A 13,176-nucleotide genomic window follows, 5' to 3' on the forward strand; every position below is an offset into this window, starting at 1 on the left:
CCGTACCGCCACTTCATCCCCCCTCCCCTGACACCGCCGTTCTAGCACCTCCACCCACGCCGCGGCTGCAACAATGGCCTCACGACGGCGGCGACGGGCCGCAGTACACCATGCTATGTCTATGCCCCTCAATGTAGGTTTCATGGCTTCCCAGACTGTCACCCCATCCATACCCTCGACCAGATTTTCCTGCCAGTAGTGGGCAACTGCACTTCGCATATGTTGAGTATAGTCTGCCTGTTGAAGATGCCACGAGGACATCCTCCATCGGAATGGTTGACGTTTCTTGTGTAACTCAACCCGCACCGCAACAGGGGAGTGGTCGGACAGTCCTCTAGGCCGAATCGTGGCCTCTCTCACCCTATCAAGGAACGGTCCTGGCATAAACACATAGTCCAGTCGTGAAAAGGAACCATGCACAGCAGACACATAGGTATATTCTCGCACCGTGGCATGCAAATGTCTCCAAACATCCACCCAGCCCAATCCGTCCACCATGGCTCTCAGTCTTGTAGGGGAGGCAGCCGCCACTGTCCCCTGTAGCCTCCTGCGGTCCAGGCACATATCCATAACATCGTTCCAGTCGCCACCTATCACGGCTAGGGATTCCGGGACATCAGCCCATAGTTCAAATAGCCTCTCAGCCAAGGACCACTGTAAAGGGGGAGGGGCATATACACTACCAAACACCACCGGTTTTGCACCAATCATGCCCTTGACAAACACATAGCGACCCAGCTGGTCAATCCATTGTCGTTCATGAGTGTAGGCCAACCTTCGATGAATCAGAACAGCCACTCCCCTCGAACCCCTGGAGAACCCAGCATGAAATACCTGTTGGTAACCAAATCTCTGCAGGCTAAGTACCTTTGTCCCCATCATGTGCGTCTCTTGCAACAGCATCACATCGGCAGAGTCCCTTTTACCCCATGGCAAGACTGCCCCTCGCTTGATTTTGTCCAGCATCCCCCTGACGTTCCAGCTTAGTATACGCATGGATTCCCTGGTGGGTCCCTGCATTGACATATCAACCATAGTCACGATGGGAAAAACCTTGAGGAGCCCAGAACCCGGTCCAGGCACTCAATGCAACAAACTTCAAGGCATTAGAGATCACGTGCAACCCCCTCAAATTACCCCCCCCCCCGTCACACCCCTCCAACACTGCCCCCCCAACTCCCCAACACCTGTCTCCCGCCCCCCTCCCCTATACCTCATGGAACCCTGAAATATCTGTCGCGGCATGGGGAACTTCGGGCCCAAAACAGAGCGCCCAAAGCCAACCATGCCAATGGATCCCAACTATGCCCGCCAACGAAATAGTCCCCCCCTCAGAGCCACCCCCTATCTGTGGGGAAACTAGACAGCCCCACAAATCAGTACCCCGAACCTCATTCCACCACCACCCCTTGAGCCCAAGCGAAGAGGGGCAATCAGGTACCACCAACACCATTCCCCACGAGCCCATCCATGGTCTGTGTTGTATCAGCACTGGGCGCTCACTGTTCGGCTGACGAAGCAGTCACGTAGTGCCCTCCGACGAATCCTTCAGTGGGCTAGTGGTAATTGAAGAGAGTCAGACTCCCACCGAGTTCAGTTTTCTTTCCCAGAATGTTCGGTGTCAAATTGAGTCTCATCAGGCTGGCTGCTGCGAGACAGGGAGCTTTTCCGTGACCGAGATTTCCTGTGTCGTTTACCCCTGGCAGCAGGGTCACCCCTCTCCTGTGACGATCCACGTGATGGTCCAGAGCCCAAGCCTGGTTGGGCTTTCGGCCGGATTCTGACTGTCTCATCTGCCCATCTGAACACATCCTCTGGAGTATCAAAGAAGTGGGTTTTCGATTGAAAAATTACCCGAAGGCGGGCCGGATACAGCAATGAGTATTGTATCTTTAGTCCACGCAGTTTGGCCTTCGCTGCTAGGAAGGAGTGGCATTGTTGCTGTACCTGTTTAGTATAGTCCGGGAAAATCATAATTTTATGATTGTCGAACAGAAGTGTCTCCTTGACCCTCGCTTCCCGCAGTATGGCATCCCTGTCGTGGAAGTTCAATATTTTGGCTATGACCGGCCGAGGCCGTTCTCCAACGGGTGGCTTCTGCATCAGGGCCCTGTGAGCGCGCTCCACCACAAAGCTTCGTGACAGAGCATCCGGGGGGAGCCAGCTCTCCAGCCATCGTGTCAAGAATCTATCCATGGGTCCCTTCTCACAGTCCTCCGGAAAACCCACAAAGCGGAGGTTATTTTTGCGTGCCCACCCTTCCGCATCTTCGACCCGGAGCGCAAGGCCCTTTTGAATCCTGTCCATCTCAGCCACCTTCTGTTTCAATGTACTCACATCGCCTTCCACTCCAATGATCCTGGTTTCGGCCTCCGTGATGCGGGCTACTGCGTTGCGGAGATCTTGTCGCAGCAGGGTCACATCGGCCCCTACCGCTCCTATTTTAGCGTCTAACATGTCTCTTGATTGGGTGATGGCCGTCATCAAAGCTGCGTTGTCGGGCCCTACACCCTGGCCACCACCGGAGGCACCGGGCCCTCCACTGGGTCCAGTAAATTTATCAATGGGCCCCTGTTTGGTGGATCCACTTCCACCCCCGCCTCTAGTCATGACTGGGACGTCCAAGTGGGCTGCTCCGTAGCAGCAGTAGACTCTCAACTCACCACAGCCCAGGTCTGACGCCCACCAAAGGTGTTCAAGTCTACCGAATCCGAGGCCGGGGGGGACTCACGGATCATGCCACTGCGCCACAACCGCCGTTTCACAGCTCCTCCGGGACCCAAGCGCCCAGCCAGCAGAGCCCACCGTCGTCTCTCAGGCCGGGACCGTGGCGAGGCGCCAGGGATGTTCTCGAGGCCGCAGGCGGGCCGCCCTGATCCCTCGTGTCCGGGGGTCGCGAAACTCCAGGCCCCGGCTTCCGGGCCCCCGCACAGGCCACCACCGTCCTCGCGGCCCCTGCCACCTGCACAGCAACCCGGGGGGTGAAGGGGCGCAGCAGAGCTCTCAGCTGTGGTCCCAGTAATTAGCCGCCCAGTTAAAACAGCTCCGCTGGGCAACTCCGGGGGACAGCCCCAGGGACGCCCGCCCCGGCCTCACAAAATTGAGATCCCGGCTCAGTATGTTCGGAGTAGGCCTCAGGGTCCGCCAGCCGTCTCGCCAGCCCAATTAGTACCTGAGCTCCACTCAGTGTGTTGGAGGCTCTTCGCTGGTGGTTACACCGCGGGGGGGGGGGCACAAATCCAGGCAGTCGGGCAGGTTCCGTCACCCCCGGTCCAGCGCGTGTGCTGAGGGTCACTCCGGCGGGCCCTCACCCCCGTCACTCCAGCCGCCGTCCGGTCTCAGCCCCGGTCTCCCTGCTCTCTCGGCGACGTGGGGGACCCAACTCAAGTCCCCGGCTAGTGGAGCTCGTCGCGGGCCACAGACCTTCTCCAGTGCTTCCTCAGCGCTGGCACCTTCACTGCCGCTGAGGGGCTCCGCCACACTTCCCTCTGCCGCCCTGCCAGCCGCGTAGACCCCGGAGCGCGGGCCCCGCCGGCGAACCAGCCTGTCGATTCCAGGAGCCTCCGTCCGGGGTCCGCCAAAATCGAGGCCCCGATCGACCACGATGTGTGTAGGCCCCGGGGCGCCGTCACCGCTATCTCTGCCGGCCCAGGATCAGGAACCCAGACTTTTACACCGGAGGGTGCACCACGTCCTCAGCTACCTCCGCTGCCGTTGTGGGGTGAAATACAGGTCCGGGGGTCAGGATAATTGAACGGATTTATGCTGGGCTGGCGGGAGCTCTAGCAAGCCACGTCCGCCATCTTCGCCCTCGTAGCCACGCCCCCTTGTTCCATGATTTTTTAAGGCAGAAAATCAAGAAGTATTTGACAGGGTCATTGGGATCTAGCATTGCCCTTTTTAATAATGGAAGTAAGGAAGTTTTCTTCCAGATGGCCTTCTCTGCTTTGTTATAGTTGTGTCTCCATACTTTCTCCTGCCTGCGGTAGATCTGTTTTTCAGCCCTTAGCTCAGCTGTGAACCAGGAGGCTGATACGTAGCTCCTTTTCGGTTTCCCCTGTTTAGGTCGTTCCAGTAACTGGGCAGTGTTTTTAATCTAGGTGGTATATTGGGAAGCTACCTCATTTGTGTTATTTGAGAGGGTAGCGTCCGAGGAGGTGAGTGTGTCGGCCAACAGGTCCAACTGATATTATGCCAGGCTTGAGATATAGACCGGCTTGTTCTGGATGAGGACTTATGAGAAGTGGGGTTGTATGTGAAATGAAAGAAGATCGCACTATGGTCAGACCATATTCGAGGGAAAATACTAGTGGTGGTTGTGGATGAATTGTTGGTAAATATCCCATCTAGAGTGTGCCATGCCTAATGCGAGGGACCATTGACGGTTTGAGAAAACGGAGGTCTCTTTGTAGTGAAATGCTTCTAGGTGAAAATTATAATCACTTAGAATGGTGAAATCACTGGATAGAATGTGTCCTTCCAGGAGAGTTGTAATTTCCTGAGAGAATGAATGTCTATGACGGGTGCATGTCCGTGAAGGTATTGATATTGGAGAGAACGATTTTGAAGGAGAGCGCTTCAAAATTTTGAGACGGTGCAGCACTGCAACTAATTTTAAGTTTGCTTTTGTAAAAAAATGATAGGCCGACCCCTAGGACAGCGAGTAAATCAGGAGTGCAAGCAGGATCGTCCCATGTTTCTGTGATAAATGCCATAGCGGGCCTGTGTGTTTTCCAAGAGTATGAACAATGCCAAGCTGTGTTTGATCAAGGATCTAACATTGATCAAAATACAGAGCAGGCTGTGGGCAGTGGTTCTGTTGGCATACTGGTTAATGATGGGTGTGTTCACATCTAGTGCTGCTTTGTATATGAGAAATTTCTACCTACAGCCGGTACGTGAGTGCCAGTTGTTATTAGGAACTTTTGGGCAGTCAAGTTAAGGGCAATTTATGCAATTACCTGCGTGGTGTCCGAGCAGATTGACACACAAAGCAAAATCTTTTTAGTAAGTCTAAAGGCGGAGAACCAGGGGTACCGGCGCTGGGCAAGTAGGGGAGTAAACTGGCTTGTCTTTGATGTAGTTAATATAGCCCGTCATGTCAAGGGGCATTCCAGGGGTGGGGCCAGTGTGCTTGAGCAGCAATGGAGCAATTAGCATGTAAGAGTTAAAAATGAATGGGCTTCAATTATGCTGAAATGCCCACAATATTTCAAGTTTTGAAAATGCTGTGCCAGGTACATTCTCAGTTATGCCACAAATACAGCAATCATTAGTGCTCCTGGTCCCAGAGTTATGAGCTGACGACTCTAGCCCAATTCTGAGTGTTTGTAAACTATCCATATTTACAAACATTTACTGCAGAACAGCTTGCTTATTTCTCCTTATTTACTGAACATTTGCCATGCATGACAGATTGATAAACACACCTCTTTGGGAATTATCAAGTTAAAAAGAGAGGGTTTAGAAATAAGATGGAATGAGTTAATCAAGAGGGGTATATAGTAAGAGGTAGAATGAGTGAACTTTCTCAATGGTTGTCGTTGTCATGATTTAGGCACCTTTGGGAAGTGTTTTGGTGTTGTATCTGATGAGTAGCAGAGATGCGTGGTAGAATGAGTGTACTTTCTCAATGGTTGCCTTGACATGAGTTCCGCACCAGTGGGAAGTGATTTGTAGTTGTTTGTGATGAGTAGCAGAGACGCGTGGAAGAATGAGTAACATTTCTCAATGGTTGTCCTTATCATGAGTTCAGCACCTGTGGTAAGTGCTTTGGTGTAGTATGTGAGGAGTAGTAGAGACATGTGGTAGAATGAGTGAACCGTCTCAATGGTTCTCCTTGTTATAAGTTCGGCGCCTATGGGAAGAGCTTTAGTGTTGTATGTGATGAGTAGCAGAGACGCTTGGTAGAATGCGTGAACCTTCAAATGGTTGTCCTTGTCATGAGTTTTGCACCTGTGGGAAATGTTTTGGAGTTGTACGTGATGAGTAGCAGAGACTCGTGGTAGAAAGACTGAACCTTCTCAACTCAATGGTTGTCCTTGTCATGAGTTCCGTCCGCACCTGTGGGAAGTGTTTTGGTGTTGTATGTGATAAGTAGCAGAGATGTGTGGTAGAACGAGTGAATCTACTCAATGGTTGTCCATGTTATGAGTTTTGTACCTCTAGGAAGTGTTTTGGTATTGTATGTGATAAGTAGCAGAGATAAATGGTAGAATGAGTGAACCTTCTCAATGGTTGTCCATGTCATGAGTTCGGCACCTGTGGGAAGTGTTTTGATATTGTATGTGATAAGTAGCAGAGACGGATGGTTAACCCTGGGCTTAGTTTGCGTAGTAGCGCTATGCTTAGCTATGCTAAGTGCACTTCGCACTACGCAAGCTACGCGTAGCTACGCAAACTGCATAGGGTGGTAGGGAAAATGCTGTTCGCACTGATTGCACAGTGTCGGATGCATGTCCACACTATGCAATCATGGCAAATGGCATCTTGCACAGTGCAAGCGTTCATTTTCTGCCGCTGGAGTAGATTTGTACTCAAGCGGCAATTTTCTCAACGCAGACTGGTAGTTTCTCATTGAAAGGGGTCGCTAGCATACGCAACCTCTCGCAATGGGAAACCTGACCTCCCCCTGTTGAGCATCTCGCCGGGAGGTTTTTTTTCCACGCTCGTGATTGGCAACTTAATGTTGCTGATCGCAAACAAGGAAAAAGTCTTTCCAGGATTGTGATTTAGCTCACTCATGGTCACCAACTTGACGTTGAGGACCACCAGCGAGCAAAAAATGCCCGCTACGCATTTTTGCACTGTGCTACGTGCAATTCGCTTAGCGCGTAGTTGCACAAACTATACACACTCCGCAAGCGTATCTTAGTGTTCTGCCCAGGGTTACATGTGGTAGAAGGAGTGAACCTTCTCACTGGTTGTCTTTGTTAGGAAGAGCAACGTAGAAATGCACGCATTACCGACTCCATATCATACTCAAGGAATGTTGTTTGTCTCTTTAACAAGAAGAGACGTGGAGCAGAGGCTCCTAGAGCACGTTCTCACACCAGCAGAGATCACAGCAGGCTTCTCCAAGGAGTGCCTCTCCGTTGTCTTGTGTGCTGTTCCGCCATTTAAACTGTAAGCTTTACTTGGATGAATTATTATATATATGCAGAACAAAATGGAAAAGATGAGACGAAAATGTGTGTATCTTCAGAACCCATAAGTTCCAAAATATTTTTACATCTGGTATTTGAATGATAAATGAGATGGTATTTGGGAGACTCATGGTTACTTCTTCTTAGCTTGGTGCCAGAGGCATGGAGCTGTAGCTGTTCCATGTTCCTGCACTGAGTTGGCCACTAGTGGCAATTTTGCATAGGGTAGCCACTTTTGTAAGTCTGTTTGTTGTGCACAACTCTAATAGTATTACTAGCTTGAATTTGATTCAACATACGCATTATTAAACCGGTTGGAGACCTCTGGATTAGAGGAACTACTGAAAACCACAGCAGCTTGAGGAAGACATTGAAAGAGAGATTCTAGCATGGTCCTTTGTGGGTGCACTGAAGCGGTGGCTTTTGTACCAGGCTGATCGGGGAGATTGTTTCCCCCCTCTCTTGCAGAGGCGTTAGGGCACTGTTTTTGTTAGAAGGTAAAAAACACAAGATGAACTGACACCTATATACAATGTACACTTCTTGGTGCAATGAATAGCAGTCATTTTCAGAATGTGACAGGCCAAGGTGGATGTAGGGTGGTCTATCATATTTTAGAGGTTCTAGCATCCATACTTAGGAATATCGACAGCAGAATATCGACTGCCATTCTGTTGTCAATCTACCTATATAAAGTTACAAGTAGATTTCGTAATCTTAGCACATATACAAGTGTACCCACTGCCACGCAAACAACATATGTACGTGTGACCAAGAGCGGGATGGCAAGCATGGGCTGAGCAGAAGGTCCTCGCACTCGGTGGTGTCCACATCAAGGAGCACTTGTACTTGTACTGTAGGCCACATTATGGGTAAACTTGTACTTGACGACATTCTCCCATGTGTATGAGTATGCACGCATAAAAAGTACCATTCAGGTGTTGTGTGCATGAGTAGTAATGTCACATGCATGAATTGTACCATCCCATAGATGAAAACGACTGCACTATTTCCTGTGCTATATGCTTGTGCAGTCTGTCTGCAAACATGATGGAGTTTTTCTCAAGCACCATCCCACATGTTGGGCAAGTAGTGATAAAACTTCACAACAAGAGTTGGACATGTTGGTGGAGCACGTGTGTCACCATGGCTAGTTGTGCTGCTCTGCTAGTTCACATCATTTCAATGGTTGTCTGTCCATATCACTGCCATAGGAGCTCATGTTACTTGTGTTTTACACCCAATAGGAATCTTTCCAAAGCTCAGAAGTCCGACCGAAAGCGCATCCACCAGAAGACAGCCCCCGCAGAGACGTCCCATAGTGCCCGCCGTAGGTAGCCAGGTGCCCCCGAGTGAGGAGAAGGAGAGAAGTGCCTCCAGTGCAGATGCTCCCCAAGATGAGAAGGTGCCTGAAGATGAGGGCAAAACTGCAGGGACCTCCTCTGAAGATCCAAAGGAGCAAGAGCCCAACCATGAAAGTAGCACTCACAGCCTTAAAGGGCAGAGGCCTGGTAGCATTGACCCAATTGTGCCAACAGTACCTGCCCCTTCACGCCCAGGTATGCCTTCAATGCATGCATGCACGTACACATGCAGGACTGATGAGGAGCGATGCCAGCAGAGCAGGCCTCTGTGGCCATGTGCCATGGTAGGAAACTGACAGCTACACTATCAGTCCACACAAGCCCCACAGTGGCACTGTGCACTGTTGTATGTAACAAGCATGTGGTAGTAACCTCACCATTTTTATTTCAATTGTTAGTTTTTGGCTGGTATAGGAACTGTGTAATCAAAGTAATTCACCACATATGATGGCAAAATACAAGATAGGAAGCTATTCACAAAGCTGGAGGATTTCCGGACGGCGGACGCGCTCTCCGAGCCTGTCGTCCACAATTTGGAAATCTGAGTCGGATTCCTTTCCGACCGTGCCCATCAGAATGGCTCGGTTGGAAAGGAATCCGGGCCACACAAGGGCTCTGACCATCGTTCGGAGCCATTCTGACCGAAATCGGAACCGGCCCCTTAGTGGTTAACGCAGTTCTCTTATGGTGACGGATGCTACTGGGGGCCTTTCTAGTGTAATCTCCAGGATTTCTGCATGAAAAGAGTTTATGCACCAAAACTTTGATAAGCCATTTAAATCAGCCATAGAATGATACATTTTGCTGGGTCTGCTTTTCAGTGAGATAGTCATAACCCATGTTGTTAGCTTGACTTGATTTCTTTCTTAACAAGAGAAAAAAAGTTGTGAAGGCAACAGCCAATAAGCAGAGGATCTGTTGAAAATGCACTATACAGGCTTGAGGAAAATGACCAGAAGAACAAAGTAATAAGTTTAAAAATATTCTTAAAAGCAGTCAACAAGCCAGAGCAAATACTTTAAATACTTTAAAAAAAAGTGGGCTATGCTGATTGTGTTCGATGTGTGTGCAAAACAATCTGTAAAATGAGTCTGGAAATGGCTTTGCAGAACATTTTAAAAACTGACACTGTCTGGACGGCAAAGATTTATGCTGCTGCCGTTCAGGACACCTGTTGCTGCATTCATATCACAATACGTTTGTTTAATTTATTGAGGCGCATATTATTCATATCTATTTTAGGTCAAGGAACACTTTAAAATATCCTACTTGGAGGAAGATATCTTACTTCGACAAAGTTATAGCACAACATGTTGTAGCTCTTTGCACTGTTAACAAGTAGGAGATTCCGTCTGCCATGCTGCAGCATGTAGCATGTTTCATGTGTTCATTTGAACCCTTACTGAGGAGCAGATCATAGAAAGGGATGAATGGAATAGGTGTGACTCACAAGTTAAACCTGGCTTCAGAAGGCTACACACTCCATGCTGAGTGATAGTACATCCAGCTGCACTTATGAATGCTGGATGACCGTAGATGAAACTCCCATGCATGACGAAGGCAAGTGTTACCAGATCAAGGACACTCACAGAATAGGAAGGTTGCAATACGTAGGGAGATTACTCCATGTAGGAGCCACTTAATATGTGGGTCTTCAGCAATGGAAAATGAGGTATTTTGTATTTCCTCAATATTCAGTACTGAAATTGCTGTTCTGGCTTCTTTTGTAGACATTGTAATTTGGGTGAAAGTTACATTTTTAGGTATGAACACTGCATTTTCATTTATGTGTTGCTGTGGCACTTTGCCAGATTTTAATGTTTTAATGCCCAATTTAGCTATGTTATAGCTCACATCTGGGCTATCCATGTTATTGAAGACTTAAGTCTTCTTTTAGGAGATTAAGGATGAGTAACATTATGGTGCCTATAAAACAGGAGTGGGTGTATCTGGAGTAAATCTTTCTAGCGTAATTAATTACTCGTAAGTGTGTGAGGAGCATAATCCAGCATTTAGCACTATTTTCTTAGTGCTAAATGGATCCTCGCATCCAAAATAGACCAAAGGATGCATTTACACTAAGAAAATAGCACTACAGGACATGAACAGCATTAGCCAGCAGCTTCTCACTCCCTGTTCATTCCTTAGTTCCTGTGCTCTTGCAGTAGTATCTTTGCTTTAAATTAATTACTCTTAGGCACTCAACCTGGCCTAGTCACATAACTTTGGTAATTTTACATCGTAGGGCCTGATTCTGATCTCAGTCGGAAGGGCTCTCGATGGGATCTGGAACAACCAAATCCGATTTGGAGCCATTGTTTCTGTACAAATCATCCTCCATTTTAAACAACCAAACACAATGTGAAGATCTCATCCGCGCCAACTGAATCGTTTCCGGACCCAAATTTGTCCGGGCTACCCATCCGGCACGAATCGTGTCGTGCAATGGACCCGGCTTCTGTACGAGCTAGTGTGATGCACGTTTTGAACAGCCGTATCAACTTGGTCGAAATGAAACAGCTGCCGGGCTCCCATTCACCCGGAGCCCTCCGAATCGGTCACGGGGGTCAAACTGATCCAAGCATGCAGTGTTGCGGGCTACATGGGGTTCCCACCACAGAATGTACTCTTTTCCCCACCCACCCCTTGTTTGCTAAGGGAGCCTGGGTATGCGTTGGTATACAGGCTCCCATTGAGTTCAATGGGAGTCTGAGTTAATCGAGTCCGTCAGCATACGGCTGCATCGTACTCGTTCGATCGGACTTGCATAGCACGATTCGCTAGGAAGGCCCTCCGGATCCGAGTCGTACGGAGGGCTTTCCTAAATAGATCGGAATCGGGCCAATAATAGTAATGCAAGACTACTAAAATTACTCCAATACTTTGATGTAATTAAGATTTCACCCAGGCCTACTATTAAATACAGTTGTTTCAGAGCATTTGGCAGCTTTTGTCAATGACTTTAAAGTAATTCTTTCAGTGGCTTCTCTTTCAGAATACACCTACATTTCTTATGAATGGCATACATCTATAGAGGCATGTGGACGTCGGAAATCTTTTTCTGCACTAATTTTGGACAGGTGCTTCTTCACATCCGCTAGGCTAAAATGTGCTAGCCACCACTGACACAGCTTTCCACACTGTCAGTGATGACCAATACAAGTGTGTATTTACAATACCTGGGGTCTAGGTGATTACCTATAGCATTAGGAGTCTTGGAAAGATAACAATAGATACATACATAATTGTCAATTGGCCAAAGAGCTATTCCTTCATATTGGAACACTGTCAATTTAAAATCACCATTCTGAATCATTTCATTCAAATTCATATCTGTAACATTTGTTCTTAATTTCTAACCTGAAGACTGTGTTGATTTAACTTTTGAAATAAAGGGTGTTATCAAATCTCTAATTGACCTGCCTCCCAAGCATGGTGCCTGCTGGACTGTTTTATACAGGAAGACTATTTCCTTTGGTATTATACATGCCCTAAATAGGGCCGCTGTACATTAAATCTACCAAAACTTTGCTCATTATTGTTTTTATTCCGATTCTTGTAGCCTTTTTTGTGTGATTTTTGATACATTGGGTTTTATGTATAAGTTTGTGATTTGAAGTGATGTTGTTTTGGAGTCTTTCTATTTTTTGGGAGTAATAAAAAGGTAGTGGTTATGATCTGGTAACACTATTGAAATAAGAAAATATTTCTTGAGAATGTAAATGCCTATTCACAGGTGGAGCCTAGAAATGTTCCCATGTGTATTATTGTATATTTCTTGTAAACTACTAGTTCCTTGAATGTAGTAATGACCATAATGGTCAAAACGATTCATTCCGTTATCATTATAATTACAAAAAAAGGGTTTCAGTATCAAGTATGATATAGGCCTACAAGTCCTTGAGCATTTGTTCATTTGCTTTAATGTCCCATTGATCTGAAAAGAAACCTGGAATAATTATATCATCTAGTGATTTCGTTTTTATAACATACAGAATTTGAAGCACCTCAGTGAGTCCCATGATCTGATAGCAGACTTTTTCCCCAAAAACACAATTCAGCACAGGAAACATGGGTATGTTCAGAGCAGGATAATCGCAACATGCTTTTTAAAAAGATTAATACAGTTACAATTCCTGAACCACAGGAAACCGCACCGTTTTATAAGTAATATGATGTCCCTTTATTAACAGTAAAATGGTAATCACCATGACATACAAATTAGGAGAAAAAACACTTGAGTAACAATCCACAAATAGGACCAGGATGGCTTAAGATATCAGTCATATAACTAGTAGGAAATAAGAAGCCATTGGTGAGGTTGAGCAACTGTAGAGTGTGTTTGTATGTCATGATGAACAGACAGAAAATCAATGGAGAAATATCAAGTGGCATGAATATCAAGTTAAGAATATCGAGGGTGTAAAATATTGAGGAAGGTTTTATTGTTGTTAAAAATATCGATTTTTGTGTAAATTAGAAATATTGATTTTGAAAATATCAATGTAAGAAATATTGTTGTAAATAATATCAACTATTTTTTTATTTTGTTTTTGTTTAATGTTTAAAATCTCTTTTTAAAAATTACAAGTACTAATGTTAAAATGTATGTTTTTAATGTATTTTCACGTATTTTTAGGAGCGGGATGTTGGGTTTTTAGGGGATA

This window comes from Lissotriton vulgaris, chromosome 2_1, assembly GCF_964263255.1.
Source record: "Lissotriton vulgaris chromosome 2_1, aLisVul1.2, whole genome shotgun sequence".
In the NCBI taxonomy this organism is placed as follows: domain Eukaryota; kingdom Metazoa; phylum Chordata; class Amphibia; order Caudata; family Salamandridae; genus Lissotriton; species Lissotriton vulgaris.